The 14,991-nt window shown below is 38.1% G+C and overlaps 1 protein-coding gene across 1 annotated transcript in view; it reads left to right on the forward strand.

The window, feature by feature from the left end:
- Positions 1 to 435: 435 nt before the first annotated feature.
- The window catches only part of TSNAX (translin associated factor X), a 91,504-nt gene continuing 76,948 nt past the window's right edge, over positions 436 to 14,991 (forward strand). Inside the window, exon 1 of the mRNA XM_058430538.1 lies at positions 436 to 448. The gene's annotated coding sequence lies outside the window, so the exon portion shown is untranslated. The remainder of the gene's footprint in view (positions 449 to 14,991) is intronic.

Genomic DNA, 14,991 nt, shown 5'->3' on the forward strand with positions numbered 1-14,991 from the left:
CTGCGGAGCACAGACTGGACCCTCCTCCCCGTGCTTCTGCAGCTCCTCTGGGGACATGTCACTCTGGGGTTTGTTGAGGAGGTTCAGGGTGGTTACTGTGTTCTTGGTTCACTCCCATCTCCTCTGCGTTGCTTCTGTTTTTCCAAATGACTACAGTTTATCAGTTATAAGCTTGATTACATAACACTGCTACTACTTCTCCCCCCAGTAACTCTGAGCACAGTCCCTGGCAACATAGTGTGCTGATAAATGCTTAATAACTGGCTCTCTGTGATGGTGGGAGGCAGTGTTTGTAGCATTTGCCAGTTTCCATGGTGTAAATTCTCCCAACATTCTTTCAAGCTACCAATGTGATGTCACTGAACTTGGAATTGGGAAGAGATATGCGCAGTCACCTCTTGCAGGCTGGTATGAGCCAGCTCCGGTATACCTCTGCCTGGCACCTAGTGTGAGTTTAGAATTTAATTTTTCCTCTGTGAGCATTTGCCATGACAAATAACCACAGTCAAAAAACTTTGTTATAGCATATCTGATTTGGGGTGTCTTGGTTTTGATGCTAAAGCCAGTTTTAGGAGGCATGTACCTACACATTGCTAGTTGCCAGTTAATTATCTTGCAGAGCTAAAAGTTATTCATTTAGGCACAGACACTAAAACTTCATCCAGTTTTTCAAAATATGGACTTACTTTGTCAAGTAAGATGGTAGGTGGGAGAATACAAGATTGATTGCCTTTTAGATTCAAGCAGAAGCGAGGGTGAATATTAATATCAGGTGGCCACAGGGAGGGCCTGTATGATAGAAAACTCTCTGGATTAGGAGTTTAGAGGCTTGGGTTCTAGTCTCAATCCTGCCACAAACTAATTGTGAAACCATATCCACTAAAGGCTGCTGGGTGTGAATTTCTTCATCTGAAAAATGAGAGAGTTGGGCCAGATTATCTGTATGCTCCCTTACAGCTCCATCATTCGAATTATACAAAATAATATAGAAGATAATAATGAGAAGAGTTTTAAAATTATAAAACTTATATACAAATTATGGTAACATGTATACCCAAAATAAGCAGGGTCTTGAAGAGATATTTGTACACTTATGTTCATAGCAGCTTTATTCATAACACCCATACGGTGGAAGCAACCCGTGTCCGTCAATGGATGAATGGGTAAATAAAATGTGGTATATACATACCAGAGAATATTATTCAGCCTTACAAAGGAAGGAAATCTTGTCACATGCTACTACATGAATGCTAAGTGAAATACGACAGCCACAAAAGGATAAATGCTGCATAATTCCACTTATATGAGATAGAAGCCGGGCATGGTAGCTCACGCCTATAATCCCAGCACTTTGGGAGGCCAAGGTGGGTGGATTGCTTGAGCCCAGGAGTTCAAGACTGTCCCGGGCAACATGGCAAAACTTCATCTCTACAAAATTGTACATATATATATATATTAGAGTAGTCAAATTCCTACAGACAGAAAGTAGAATGGTGATTGCCAGGGACTGGGGAGAGGGGAAAATATGGAATTGTTTAAAGAGTATGCAAAAGTTCCAGAGATGGATTACACAACAATGTGAATATACTTAACATTACTGAACTGTACACTTAAAAATCGTTAAAACAGGCTGGGTGCAGTGGCTCATGCCTATAATCCCAGCACTTTGGGAGGCTGAGGCAGGTGTATCACCTGAAGTCAGGAGTTTTGAGACCAGCCTGGCCAACATGGTGAAACCCTGTCTTTACTAAAAATACAAAAATTACCTGGGTGTGGTGGCGGGCGCCTGTAATCCCAGCTACTCGGGAGGCCATCGCAGGAGAATTGCTTGAAGCCAGGAGGCTGGTGACAGAGCGAGACTCCGTCTCAAAAAAACAAAAACTTAAAATGGTATATTTTGTATTACGTGTGTCTTCTCACAATAAATAATTATAATAACAAAAGAAACATGAGGGAATTTTGCAAATATTTGTTAGTGTTCTTGGAGCTTTGCCAAATTTGGTTCCCCAAATAGCCCTCAGTAGGTGATAGTAGGGTTTCATAGTAAAATCATGAGTGTAAATTCACATCTTGGGGATTTCCAATGAGGTTCTTAGAAGAAACCTGTTTATATTAGATGACAGAACATGGTATTCCGCATTTTTGAAATTGTAGATTTGCTGAGATTCAGGCTAATTAAAATTATAAATATAAATTCCCTCTGATTAGCCTATATTTAAAAAATTGATTCAAAGACAAACCAAAGTAAATGATATAAATGCACTTGCAAATGACAAAGCACACATTTGCTTTGATTGGTCCTTTTCTGAATGTTCAAATGCAGGCATTTAACCCTGCCCATAGTTCACAAATTCCTGAGGGCAGCCCAGGCATATAACTGTGTTAGGCAGCCTGGCTCCTGAGAGGAGACACTTTCTATCTGACTTTTTCCACCTGTATATTCCCAAGTCACCTCTCCTCTAACAAGATGCTGGATTTTTTTTCTTTTCTTTTTTTTTTTTTTTTTTGAGGCAGCGTCTTGCTCTTTTGCTCTGTCACCCAGGCTGGAGTGCAATGGCATATTTCGGCTCATTGCAACCTCCACCTCCCGAGTTTAAGTGATTCTTCTGCCTCAGCCTCCCATAGGCGCACACCACCATGACTGGCTAATTTTTGGATTTTTTTTTTTTTTGGTGGAGACGGACTTTCACCCTGTTAGGCAGGCTGGCCTCAAACTCCTGGGCTCAAGCGATCTGCCCGCCTAGGCCTCCCAAAGTCCTGGGATTGCGGGAGTGAGCCAACGCGACAGGACAAGATGCTGGATTTTTAAGTAGCATTAACATTGTCCTGAATTTTGCTCTTCACTATCTTGCAAATTAAGGCAAGTAGAAAGGGGGCATGGGTGACAATCCTCAGCAGTTTGCTATTGGCTTTCTTTTCATGCCAGAAAAGCAGTGAATATACCAACATTTCAGATACTGATGTAAGGCCAAGGCCTTTCTTTTGAATATAGACTGACTGGTTAGAGTCCTATGTCATCTTTCTTGGACAAAACTGCATTCATAATTCATTTTTTATTTCCAGTTTAAGTTCTTTAAACTACAACAAGAAATAAAAGACACTGTGAACCGAAGCATTTTGCATGCAGAGTTTATTCATATTTTCATTTTTTCCTAACCTCTTATAGTTGTCCTACTGTCATACTCAAACTTAATTTTACAGATTTTTTTAAGCAATTTGCCATTCTTGAGTATATCTAACACTTTCAAATTTGTTTTCAAAGAAACAGGTCTTAATTTTAAATTTATATCAATTAGTTTTTCTAATCTTCACTTAAATGTTATAATTATAGAAATAAATCAACTGGCATGACAGATTTGGGAACAAATTCAACTCAATGATCCTGGGTATATTTACAACATTCACAAAATTTGCAAGTGTATTTCTGATCTGGGTGTTGTAGAAATTTGTGTCTATAATAGAAAATTGCCTTCTCACTCAGCAGCAAGCAGCCAGACTGCCTGCCTCTTGTGTTCTTTACCAACCGTTATTGCCTAAATGATCTCTTCCTAGTTCCATGGCTTTAAATGACATCTATATACTGCCACCTCCCACAATTGTGTGTTTAGCTGGGATCTCTCCCTAGAACTTCAGTCTCCCATATTCAATGTGCAACTCTACATTTCCATTTAGAAACCTAGCAGGCACTTCAAATTTAGCACGTTCAAATAAAATTCATTCTACCTCCCTCAAACTTGTCCCTCTCCTTTCTTTCCCCTATTGTAAAATGCAACTCTATTTTTCTAGTTGTTTAGGCTAATAACCTATTACTCATTGCACTCCATCTAGCAGTATATTCTCCCAACTTTACTTCTGAATTATACCTCAAATCTAACACTTGGGCTGGGTGTGGTCTTGCATCTGTAATCCTAGCACTTTGCGAGGCCAAGGTGGGAGGATCACTTAGGATCACTTAAAAGAAGACATGATTTTGTTCTTTTTTTCTGGCTGCATAGTATTCCACAGTGTATATGTACCACATTTTCTTTATCCAATCCACTGTTAATGGGCACCTGGGTTGATTCCATGCCTTTGCTATTGGTTATACCATTTTACATATACACCAGGAGTTCAAGATCAGCCTGGGTAACATAGTGAGATCCCATCTCTAAAAGAAGAAAAAAATAGCTGGGTGTGGTGGTGTACCCCTGTAACCCCAGAAACTTGGGAGGCTAAGGCAGGAAGATAACTTGAGCCCAGGAGGCTGAGGCTGCAGTGAGCCATAATTGTGCCACTGCACTCCAGCCTGAACTCTTTTCATTAAGCAAAACTGAAATTCTGTATTCATTCACCTCCATTCCCCTCTCCCTCTAGCCCCCATCCTACTGGAGGTACCTTATATAAAGGGAAACATACAGTATCTGCCCTTTTATGACTGGCCTGCTTCGGGTAGCATGACCTCCTCAAGGATTATCCATGTTGTAGCATGTGTAAGAATTTATTTTTTTTTAATTTTTTATTTTTTTAGATGCAGTCTCACTCTGTCGCCAGGCTGGAGTGAGAGTTGCCCACTGCAACCTCTGCCTCCCGGGTTCAAGTGATTCTCCAGCCTCAGCCTCCCAAATAACTGGGACTACAGGCACCCGACGCAACACCCGGTTAAGTTTTTTGTATTTTTAATAGAGACAGGGTTTCACCGTATTAGCCAGGATGGTCTCAATCTCCTGACCTCGTGATCTGCCCACCTCGGTCTCTCAAAGGGATTGCAGGTGTGAGCCACAGTGCCTGGTCCTTCTTTTTTAAGACTGAATAATATTCTATTGTATGTATATATTACATTTTGTTCACACATTCATTTGTTGAATGTGTGGGTCGCTTCCACCTTGGCTATTGTGAATAATGCTTCTATGAACATGATGTACAAATATCTGTTTGGGACTCTGCTTTCAGTCCTTTTGGGTATATACTCAAAAGTAAAATTGTTAAATCATATACTACATTTTTAATTTTTTGTGGAACTGCCATAGTGTTTGCTACGGTGGCTACACCATTTTACTTTTAATTTTTAATTTTTATTTCCAACTTTTAGACTCAGGAAGTACATGTGCATGTTTGTTACAAAGGTCTGTTGAGTGATGCTGAGGTTTGGGATACGATAGAAAGTATTACCCAGTAAGCATAGTACCCAGTAGGTAGTTTTTCAGTCCTTATCCTCCTCCCTCTAGTGGTCCCCAGTATCTATTGTTCCCATCTTTATGTCTGTGATTACCCAATGTTTAGCTTCTATTTATAAGTGAGAACATGTGGTATTTGGTTTTCTGTTTCTGTGTTAGTTTGCTTAGGATAATGGCCTCCAGTTGTATCTATGTTGCTGCAAAAGACATTATTTTGGTTTTGTTTCTGACTGCATAGTATTCCACAGTGTATATGTACCACATTTTCTTTATCCAATCCATGTTAATGGGCACCTGGGTTGATTCCATGCCTTTGCTATTGGTTATACCATTTACATTCCCATCAACAGTACACAAGGGTTCCATTTTTTCCATAACCCTGCCTACCCTTGTTATTTTCTGGGTTTTTTTTTGGTTGGGGTGTGGTGGTAGATAGTAGCCATCCTAATGGGTGTGAAGTGGTATCTCATTATGGTTTTGATTTGCATTTCCCTAATGATTAGTGATAATATCTTTTGATGTGCTTACTGTCATTTATATATCTTCTTTAAAGAAATGTTGATTCAAGTCCTTTGCCCATTTTTTAATAAGGTGTTTGTGTTTTTGTTGTGGAGATGCAGTTCTTTACATAGCCTGGATATTAATCCTTATCAGATACATGATTTACAAATATTTTCTCCCATTCTGTAAGTTTCCTTTTCACTCTGTTGATTGTGTCCTTTGATGCACAGAAGTTTTAAATTTTGATGTAGAAAAGTCATATATTCTTTTAATTGCTTAATACTATCTCATAGATCAGTGTGGTCTATGCATTGCAAATCAAACAACCAAAAAAGAATATTGGGTTCTTCTCTACATTTTCTTCAGAACTAATTTGACAATAACATTGGACATATCACAAATGACCATCTATGATTCTTTTCTCACCAATAAAATATATGATGTCTTCATGGAAGATAAATTAAAAATATTTTCTGTATATTTTAAAAGAAAAAAAAACCCTTCAGAGTAAAGTTTACCTTATCTTTACTATGTTTTCCAAGCAGGTATGATTTCACAGCTATTTAGTTAACAGAAATCTAATATTCTGAATCTATCTCTAAAACTTTCTGAAGGTGGTGGTGAGTACTGTCAATCCCTTGCTGTCACATGATATAATAAGATAGATTCACTTTGATGCCAAAATAGATGCATCAACATTGTTTTGATGGGGAAAGCTATTAAGAACATCAATTCTCTAATATCAGATCATTTCCCCACCTACAATTCCATCAGAATCTATTGGCTTGCTGATGGCTAACACTGTCAGAGTTTCCATTAGAAGTAATCCTACAGGGGCTGTGTGCGGTGGCTCACACCTGTAATCCCAGCACTTTGGGAGGCCGAGGCGGGTGGATCACTTGAGGTCAGGAGTTTGAGACCAGCCTGGCCAACATGTTGAAACCCTGTTACTATTAAAAAACAAAAAATTAGCCAAGCACAGTTGCACGTACCTGCAATCCCAGTTAGTCAGAGGCTGAGGCCGGAGAATCGCTTGAAACTGGGAGGTGGAGGTTGCAATGAGGCGAGATTGCACCATAGCACTCCAGCCTGGGTGACAGAGCAAGGCTCCATCTAAAAAAAAAAAAAAGAAAAAAAAGTAATACTACACAGAATTAAATTTAGGACAAAAATTTTATTATTTTATTTTTATATATTTTCACTATCCTGCCCAGGCTCATCTCAAACTCCTGGGCTCAAGAGATCCTCCTACTTAGGCCTCCTAAAGTATTGAGATTACAAGTTTGAGCCACTGAGCCCGGCCAACAAATTTTATTATACTGTTAAATTTTATCATACTGGATATTTGCATGTTTTCTCTGCTTATAAAATTACTGAGAAGCATCACAGCAGAATTCCAATTCTCTAAATATGGTGTAGCTATCATTATGTTAGACTGATAACATGATGACCAAAGCTGTGAGAACTGCCATCTTTGTTACAGGGTCAGAGAAGTTTCCAGAACATGCATTAAGTAAATAAAGTGTAAATAGATCTTTTCCTTGTGGAAAATTCCACGGGGATGGTGACTTGTACACATTGTGTCACCTCTTTCCAAAACTATGATTTTATTCATTATTAAAGTGATTACTTTAAAACCATTAAGTATTTGCATCAGGCAGTCAGACTGACTTACTCCAACAATTGTGTTCTCCAAACCAGAGCAAGCAATACACGGTGTTTTTTTATTTTTTTGAATCATGTTCCAAAATGAATGTCTAAGTTCCATATCTGATGATAGTGAGATGGAGCTAAGTGTGGTTGGGTGGGGAAGAAAAAGGCTAGAAACTGGACTTATCTCCATGCCCTGAATTATACTTTTGCTATAGTTCAACAAAGACTCTGCCTGTTGAAGAAGCAACTGACAGGAGAGAATATGTTTGGAAAGCAGTAATAGAGTAAAAGATTACAAATTTTTAGAAATCTTGACTTGACCACTTATTAGTTATGTCAATTTAAGCAAGTTATTAAACCATTCTAAACCTTATTTTCCTCACGAGTAAAGTGATAATTCATTTACTTATTCATTCATTTACTTAGCAGAATTGAGGGTGGGGGAGATGTTTACTGTGTACAGGAGTGTCTTGAATGAAGCCACTTTTTCTTTTCTTAGCATCTAGAGCTCCTAATCCCAGGAAACAGAGAAAGGCAGACATGCATGTCAAGTCTTCCAGGGAGCACACAGTTAAGTTAAATATGAAACTTGTTGCTATACATAATATTTTTGCCCAAGTGACACTGATACACTTTTTTCCATAACCTTCCACTTTAGATTTTTAATGCTGGAAAGGGGATAGTATATGAACTACGGAATGAACTTGTAAGTCCATCTGACACAGATTCAAGTACCAGTACTAGTGTAATAAAGCAATGTGAGTTGCTATTGCAGATCAACCTCAAATTTTCAGTGGTTTAATACAATCAAAGCACCAGCTTCTATACTAGGCCCTGGAGCATATTAGTGAGCAGGACACATACATCCCTATTCTCCAGTGAAATAATAATAACACTTATAAGGCTCAGTACAAAAGTAAATATAATGGCAATAATTGTTAACAGTTATTGAGTGCTCTCCATGTGGCAATTTTAAGCATTTTATGAAAATAGTTTTTCAACCTCACACTAATCTTTTGAGAAGAGTACTCTAATTACCCTGTTTTAGCAGATGCGGAAACTGAGGCAGACAATGGTTAAGTAACTTGCAGAAGTAATAAGTGGGAGACCTGGGATTTGAAACCAAGTGATTTAGCTCCCAAACCTGTTTTCTTACCTATGCTCAGGGTCAGACCCACAGGCATGTGACCTGTGCAGTCACACAGGGCTCTATGCTTAGAAGGGCTCTGCACTCAGCTTAAGGCTTTGCTGCTGCTGCCATCTTAAGCTTTTGAATATTTTTTGAACACAGGGCTCTGCATTTCCATTTTGCACTGGGTTCTGCAAATTATGTAGCTGGTCCTGACTATGCTATTCTTTCACAGCAAAAGAAAAATCAGGCATTTCAAAAAGTTAGAGCATAGAAGTTGTCAACTTTCAAAACTGTTCAGAAATTATTTTATTTGTTTAGTCAAATATTTTCTAATCTGTAATGTGCCATGAACAACAAAGGGCATAACCATCAAAAGATTACCTCTGTGTAGGCCCCAGGCCAAAATGGTATGCTTTACAACTTACCAGAATCTCTCACGTGATCTTCCACGGCAACCTTATATTAAAGGCAGCTTATATATTCTCATTTTACAGATGTGTGGAATTTGAAGCTTACGTGATTTGCCCAAGGTCATATTGCTGTTGAAAGTAAAATAGAGATTAGATTGCAGAAGGTTTGACTCATGGTTGGGACCTTTCCCACTACTCTTTGTGGTTTCTAATTCTTGAAATGTTGTTATTGAGAGCATTCAAGAACTGTTAACAATTATTGCCATTATTTTTATTTTTGTACTGAGCCTTATGAGATATGTGTTATTATTATTTCACTGGAGAATAGGGATGTGTCTTGCTTGCTAAAGAGCTAATGCAGCTTTATGAACAAGCAAACTATAGAGAAGTTTGATCTGCCGACAATGTTATAGTAATTCTCATTATGAAGATTTGGGTTTTATGGTACTTTGGCTCAAAGCCTGAGATGATGTCGTTTTTAATGATTCGAGGCATCTACAAAAGGAAAACCTCTTAACCATAGTTTACTGGGTGAAATGCATCAAACAGGCTTATTTTTGTAATAAAACAATCCATGTTATGGCATCTGAAAGGGCAGGTTTTCAGAGACTGGCTCAGGAGGGTGTCTTAAGAAATGTGATTATATAAGAATTGCCGACCAGTTATTACCTAGGTGGCTGCTGGGAGGGGATGAGTGACATGGGAGAGACAGCTTGAGGTTCTCAGAGCATCCTCCCTAGTGAGTTCCTGCCCAGGATATTAGGGGCCGATGCTGTGAAACTGGAGTTTAGGAGTTAGGCTTGAGCCTGTGACCATAGGATCAAATGTGAGCAGGAGGATCTTGGACAAAGTCATTTCTTAGGTAAGCTGAAGGACTTAAGAGTTCCCACTTCCAGGATATATGGAATTGCACACATGCGTTGTGGAGACACACAGACATTCAGGCTTCCAGGGAGAGTACAATTAAGTAAAATATGAAACCTGCTTCTGTATATTCTTATTGTCCCAGTGAATCAGACACTTTTTTTTTCATAAATGTTTACTTTGGGCTTTTATTGTTGGAGACAGTATAGGATTGCTGCTGGAAATATGGCTCTTTGAGTTAGTCTGACATAGCTTCAAGGACGAGCACCAGTGTATTTTATTTGTTAATGTTAGCTGCTATTGAAAATAAATCTCAGGCTGGCTGTGGTGGGTCATGCCTGTAATCCCAGCACTTTGGGAGGCCGGGGCTGGCAGATCACTTAAGGTCACGAGTTCAAGACCAGCCTGGCCAACATGGTGAAACCCTGTCTCTACTAAAAATACAAAAATTAGCCAGGTGTGGTGGCGGATGCCTGTAATCCCAGCTACTCGAGAGGCTGAGGCAGGAGGAGAATCGCTTGAACCCAGGAGGCGGAGGTGGCAATGAGCCAAGATTGTGCCATTGCACTCCAGCCTGGGCAACAGAGTGACACTCCATCTCAAAAGAAAAAAAAAAAATTTCAAATTTTCAGAGTATAATGTTCTTGGTTAGGTGGCTTTCCATGTGGTCATTCAAGGACTCATACCCCCAGGACATTGTGGCTCCCACCCTCCTCTAGTTCCTTGGTGTTCTCTCCATTCAGCTAGTGGATTACAAGAGAGAGAACACCTGGGAAATCGTGAAGGTATTTTTGTGGGCCAGTTCTAGCCGAGGTGTGCATCACCTCTTCATATGCTGTTAGACAGAACTTAGTCACAGGGCTTCCCTGAGATGCAGAGGAGCCTGGCTTATGCAGTTTCTGGAGAGTGAGCCCCTTCTCAGCAATAGCTCCACACTACGGAAGCAAGCATGAGGCTATGGTGAACATTGTCATCTCCTCCACGACCACCTTGGCTGTTTAGCAACAACATGGCTTGGATAAAGTTTCTCATCCTCTCGAAGCCTTAGTTTGGGATCTGCAAAATGGGAATACAAATACAGTCTCAATGCTACATATCTGTTTCTGCAAGGCTAATTAGCCCATATGCAATTGGTAAACAAGGACATGTTATCCATGAACACAGATGTGGCACTGGTTCATATTTAAGTTTTCTCCTTACAGATTAACATTGTGTGTCACTGTATAATAGCAGCTGAATGCAAAGTCCACCAACACAGATGAGTCAGCCATGCATGTTTACCCCACACGCTTCCTCTGGGCTGAGTCCCACCATATGGTCTATCTTGAAATTGCTTACTACATTGTTTCCCTGACTTTTGTGCCTTTTTACCTCGTCTTCATAACTCAGCAACAGCAAACTTTCCTTATATTCTCTTCTATTAAGCTGTTTTAATTTTCAACTTCTTTTAAAATAATTACAGGCTGACAGAAAAGTTTCAATAACAGTACAAAAAGTTCTAATGTACTCTTCACCCAGGTTCCCTAAATGTTAACATGTTATCACAATTGCTTTATCTTTTTCTGTCTATATTGGTTTTTTTCTGAGTTATTTGGATGATTTACTTACATAACATCCATTAATCCCTAATCCTTAATTGTGTATTTCCTAAAAATAAGAACATTCTCTTATATAACTACAGTAAAATGATCAAAATCAGAAAACATACATTGATAATTTTACATATTTTAATACAATATTATTATTTAATCTGTAGCCTTTATTCAAATTTAACAGATTGTCCCAATAATGTCCTTTACAGCAAAGGAAAAAATGTATTTCCTCGTCCAGGATTACATGTTGCATTTAGCTGTTAGGTCTTTTTTTTTAATTAATAGAGTAGAAAGAACAGAGAGTTCCCAAATATCTCTCTCCTGTCTCCCCTCCATAGTTTGTCCTATTATTAACATCTGGCATTGGTGTGGCACATTTGTTACAATTGATGAGCCAATATTGACACATTGCTGTCAATTAAAGTCCAGAGTTTACATTACAATTCACTCTTTGTGTTGTATGTTCAGTGGGTTTTGACAAAGGTATAAGGACAAATATCCACTATTACAGAACAATTTCACTCCCTGAAAATATCCTGTACTCCACTTATACATCTTTCTCTCCCATACAGCCTTTTTAGACTGGCCTATGCAATGTGCATTTAGGTTTCATCCATGTCTTTTTGTGGCATGAGAGCTCTTTTTGCTTTTCTTGGTTGTGTATTTTTTGTCTCCTCTAATCAGAATAAGCTCCCTAGCCTTCCTTTGTCTTTTATGACCCTGACATTTTTGAAGAGTATAAGCCAGCCATTTTATAAAATGTCCCTAGCTTCACTTTTTTGTATCAACTTAAAATGTCTTTATTTTTAGAAAGTCAAGGTGTCCTTTAAATTGTGATATTTTCATTATAATTGTTATTTAAGTACATTTGTTAGTGCTCTAATTTATAAAGTTGCATTGGTCTTTAGCAACCTGTCTTAATCCTATTTTTCACATAAGTCTGTTATTTTTTGTGTGCGGTTTTGCAGAAGGCAAATTTTTCTTTAAAAAGTATCAAAGAGAAAGTAGGGAACTGGAACTTCAAGATAGGCAACAGGTAATAATATTTGTATTATCAAAGTCCCTGAAAAAGCAAACAAAATAATGAAACAGAACTAATATTTAAAATTATAATCCAAAAAACTTTCCAGAAATAAAAAGCTGAATCTATGCATTGAAAGAGCTCACTAGGTACATGAGAAAATTCATCCAGAATGATCAACTCTGAGACACATCCTAGTAAAATTCATAGACCCAAAGATAAAGAACTTAAAATCTCCAGGTAACAAGATCAAATATGCAAAGGGGAAAATTAGACTAACATCAGACTTCATAAAACAATACAAAGTCAAACAACAACTGAGGAACAAGTTTTTAAGGCACTCACTCAAATAAATTGTGAATTAAGAACTTTATTTTCAGCTAAATTGCCCCTCAATATGAAGACTATAAAGAAACAGTCTCAATATACAAAAATGTAGAGAATTCTGTATCAGTAAATCCTTTTGGGGAATTTATTAGAGAATGAACTTTCATCCAACCAGTAATGGCAGGAGAAACATGAGTAAAAGAACTGATGGTAAGCATTTAATAATCTATAACTATATATAAAACTAAAACAAAGGTGGAGATGAGGATGGAACATTAGCCTACAAATGTTATATATTATGATAAAGTAGAAATAATGTATCTTAAAAATAGGCAGTATAAGAAGAGGGAGAAAGAAAAGTAGAAAAAGCTCATTGTTTGAGGAGTAATAGGTGGATGTTAAGAGATACTGGAAAAAAACCAAGCCTGATAAACGAGACAACAAAAGGTTAATTAACAAACAGGGGACCAAGAGCATTGAAAAAGATATAAATACAAAGGTAACCACTAAAATAAAAATATAAACTTTTCTAGAAAATCATAAATAAAATAGTAAAGAATACAAATCTCATAAACACAGGAAATATAACAAAATATAATAAAATGTTATGATTAATACCAAACATGTCAGTCATAGCAATAAATGTGAATAGGTTTAATTCACCTATTAAGACCAAAAGACTCTCAATTCGTCTCACAAAACTAAAGCGCAGCTATATAGTAGACAGCAGGCACACCTAAAACAAAAAGATTCAGAAAGAGTAGGTGAGCACAAAAGGATGAAAAAACCATATACCAGGAAAATGGAAATAAAGAGGGAGCAGGGGTAGCAATATCTATAATAGATAAGGTAGACCTGGAAATGTAAAAAACAAAAAAACAACTTCTTATTAAACAACTCTTGGCTGAAATGAGAAATACAAGCTGAAATACATTTATTTACTTATTTTTTTTTGAGATGGAGTCTCGCTCTGTCACCCAGGCTGGAGTACAGAGGTGCAATCTTGGCTCAATGCAGGCTCTGCCTCCCCGGTTCATGCCATTCTCCTGCCTGAGCCTCCTGAGTAGCTGGGACTACAAGTGCCCGCCACCACGTCCAGCTAATTTTTTTGTATTTTTAGTAGAGACAGGGTTTCACCGTGTTAGCCAGGCTGGTCTCGATCTCCTGACTTCGTGATCGGACCACCTCGGCCTCCCAAAGTGCTGGGATTACAGGCATGAGCCACCACACCTGGCCGAAATACATTATTTTAAACAAATAATAGATAATAAAAACTCTACGTATTAGAATCTATGGAATGTATTTAAAGCACTACTTAGAGAAAAATTAATTACACTAAATACCTTTTCACTAAAAGTGAAAGGACAAAAATAATGAATTAAATTTACAGTTCGAACAACTAGAACAGTTTAAAGCAAAAGAAAACACATGAAAGAAAACAGTAAAGATAAAAGCAGAGATTAGTGAAATAATAGAAAAACAGTAGCTCTAACAAATCAAAATCTTGGTTTTTTGGGAGACAAAATAAAATAGGCAAACTACTAACTAAATTGATCAAGAACAAAGAAAGTACAATATGTAGAGTAAGAAGTGAAAAGTGAGAAATAACCTTTCAAACAAAAGAATTTTTTTTTTTTTTTGAGACGGAGTCTTGCTCTGTCGCTCAGGCTGGAGTGCAGTGGCGCAATCTCGGCTCACTGCAAGCTCCGCCTCCCGGGTTCATGCCATTCTCCTGCCTCAGCCTCTCCGAGTAGCTGGGACTACAGGCGCCCGCCACCACGCCCAGCTAATTTTTTGTATTTTTAGTAGAGACGGGGTTTCACCGTGGTCTCGATCTCCTGACCTCATGATCCGCCCGCCTCAGCCTCCCAAAGTGCTAGGATTACAAGCGTGAGCCACCGCGCCCGGCCTTCAAACAAAAGAAATTTTAAAAGTCAGAAGAGACTACTTTGCTGACCTCTAGACAAATAAATTGGAAAATCTGGATGAAGTGCATAATTTCTTACAGAAATACATATTACCAAAATTAGCTCTGTCAGATTTACAAAATTTAACCAATTTCCATAGAAGAAATGAAGACAGTTATTAAGAAATCACTGAGTAAAAAAAAAAAACTCCAGGCCCAGACGGTTTCACGAGTGAATTCTCCCAAGTTTTGAAAGACCAGAAAGTCCTAACAGCTTATAAATTATTTCAGAGCATGGAGAATGAAAGAAAATTTCCAAACTGTTTTTATGAAACAGGAATGTTAGACAAAGACAGTACAAAGAAAAGTACAAAGAAAAGTACAAAGACAGTACAAAGAAAAAAAAACCCTACAGATCTATATCACTTACGA

Source organism: Hylobates moloch, unplaced genomic scaffold, assembly GCF_009828535.3.
Source record: "Hylobates moloch isolate HMO894 unplaced genomic scaffold, HMol_V3 SCAFFOLD_18, whole genome shotgun sequence".
NCBI classification, from domain to species: domain Eukaryota; kingdom Metazoa; phylum Chordata; class Mammalia; order Primates; family Hylobatidae; genus Hylobates; species Hylobates moloch.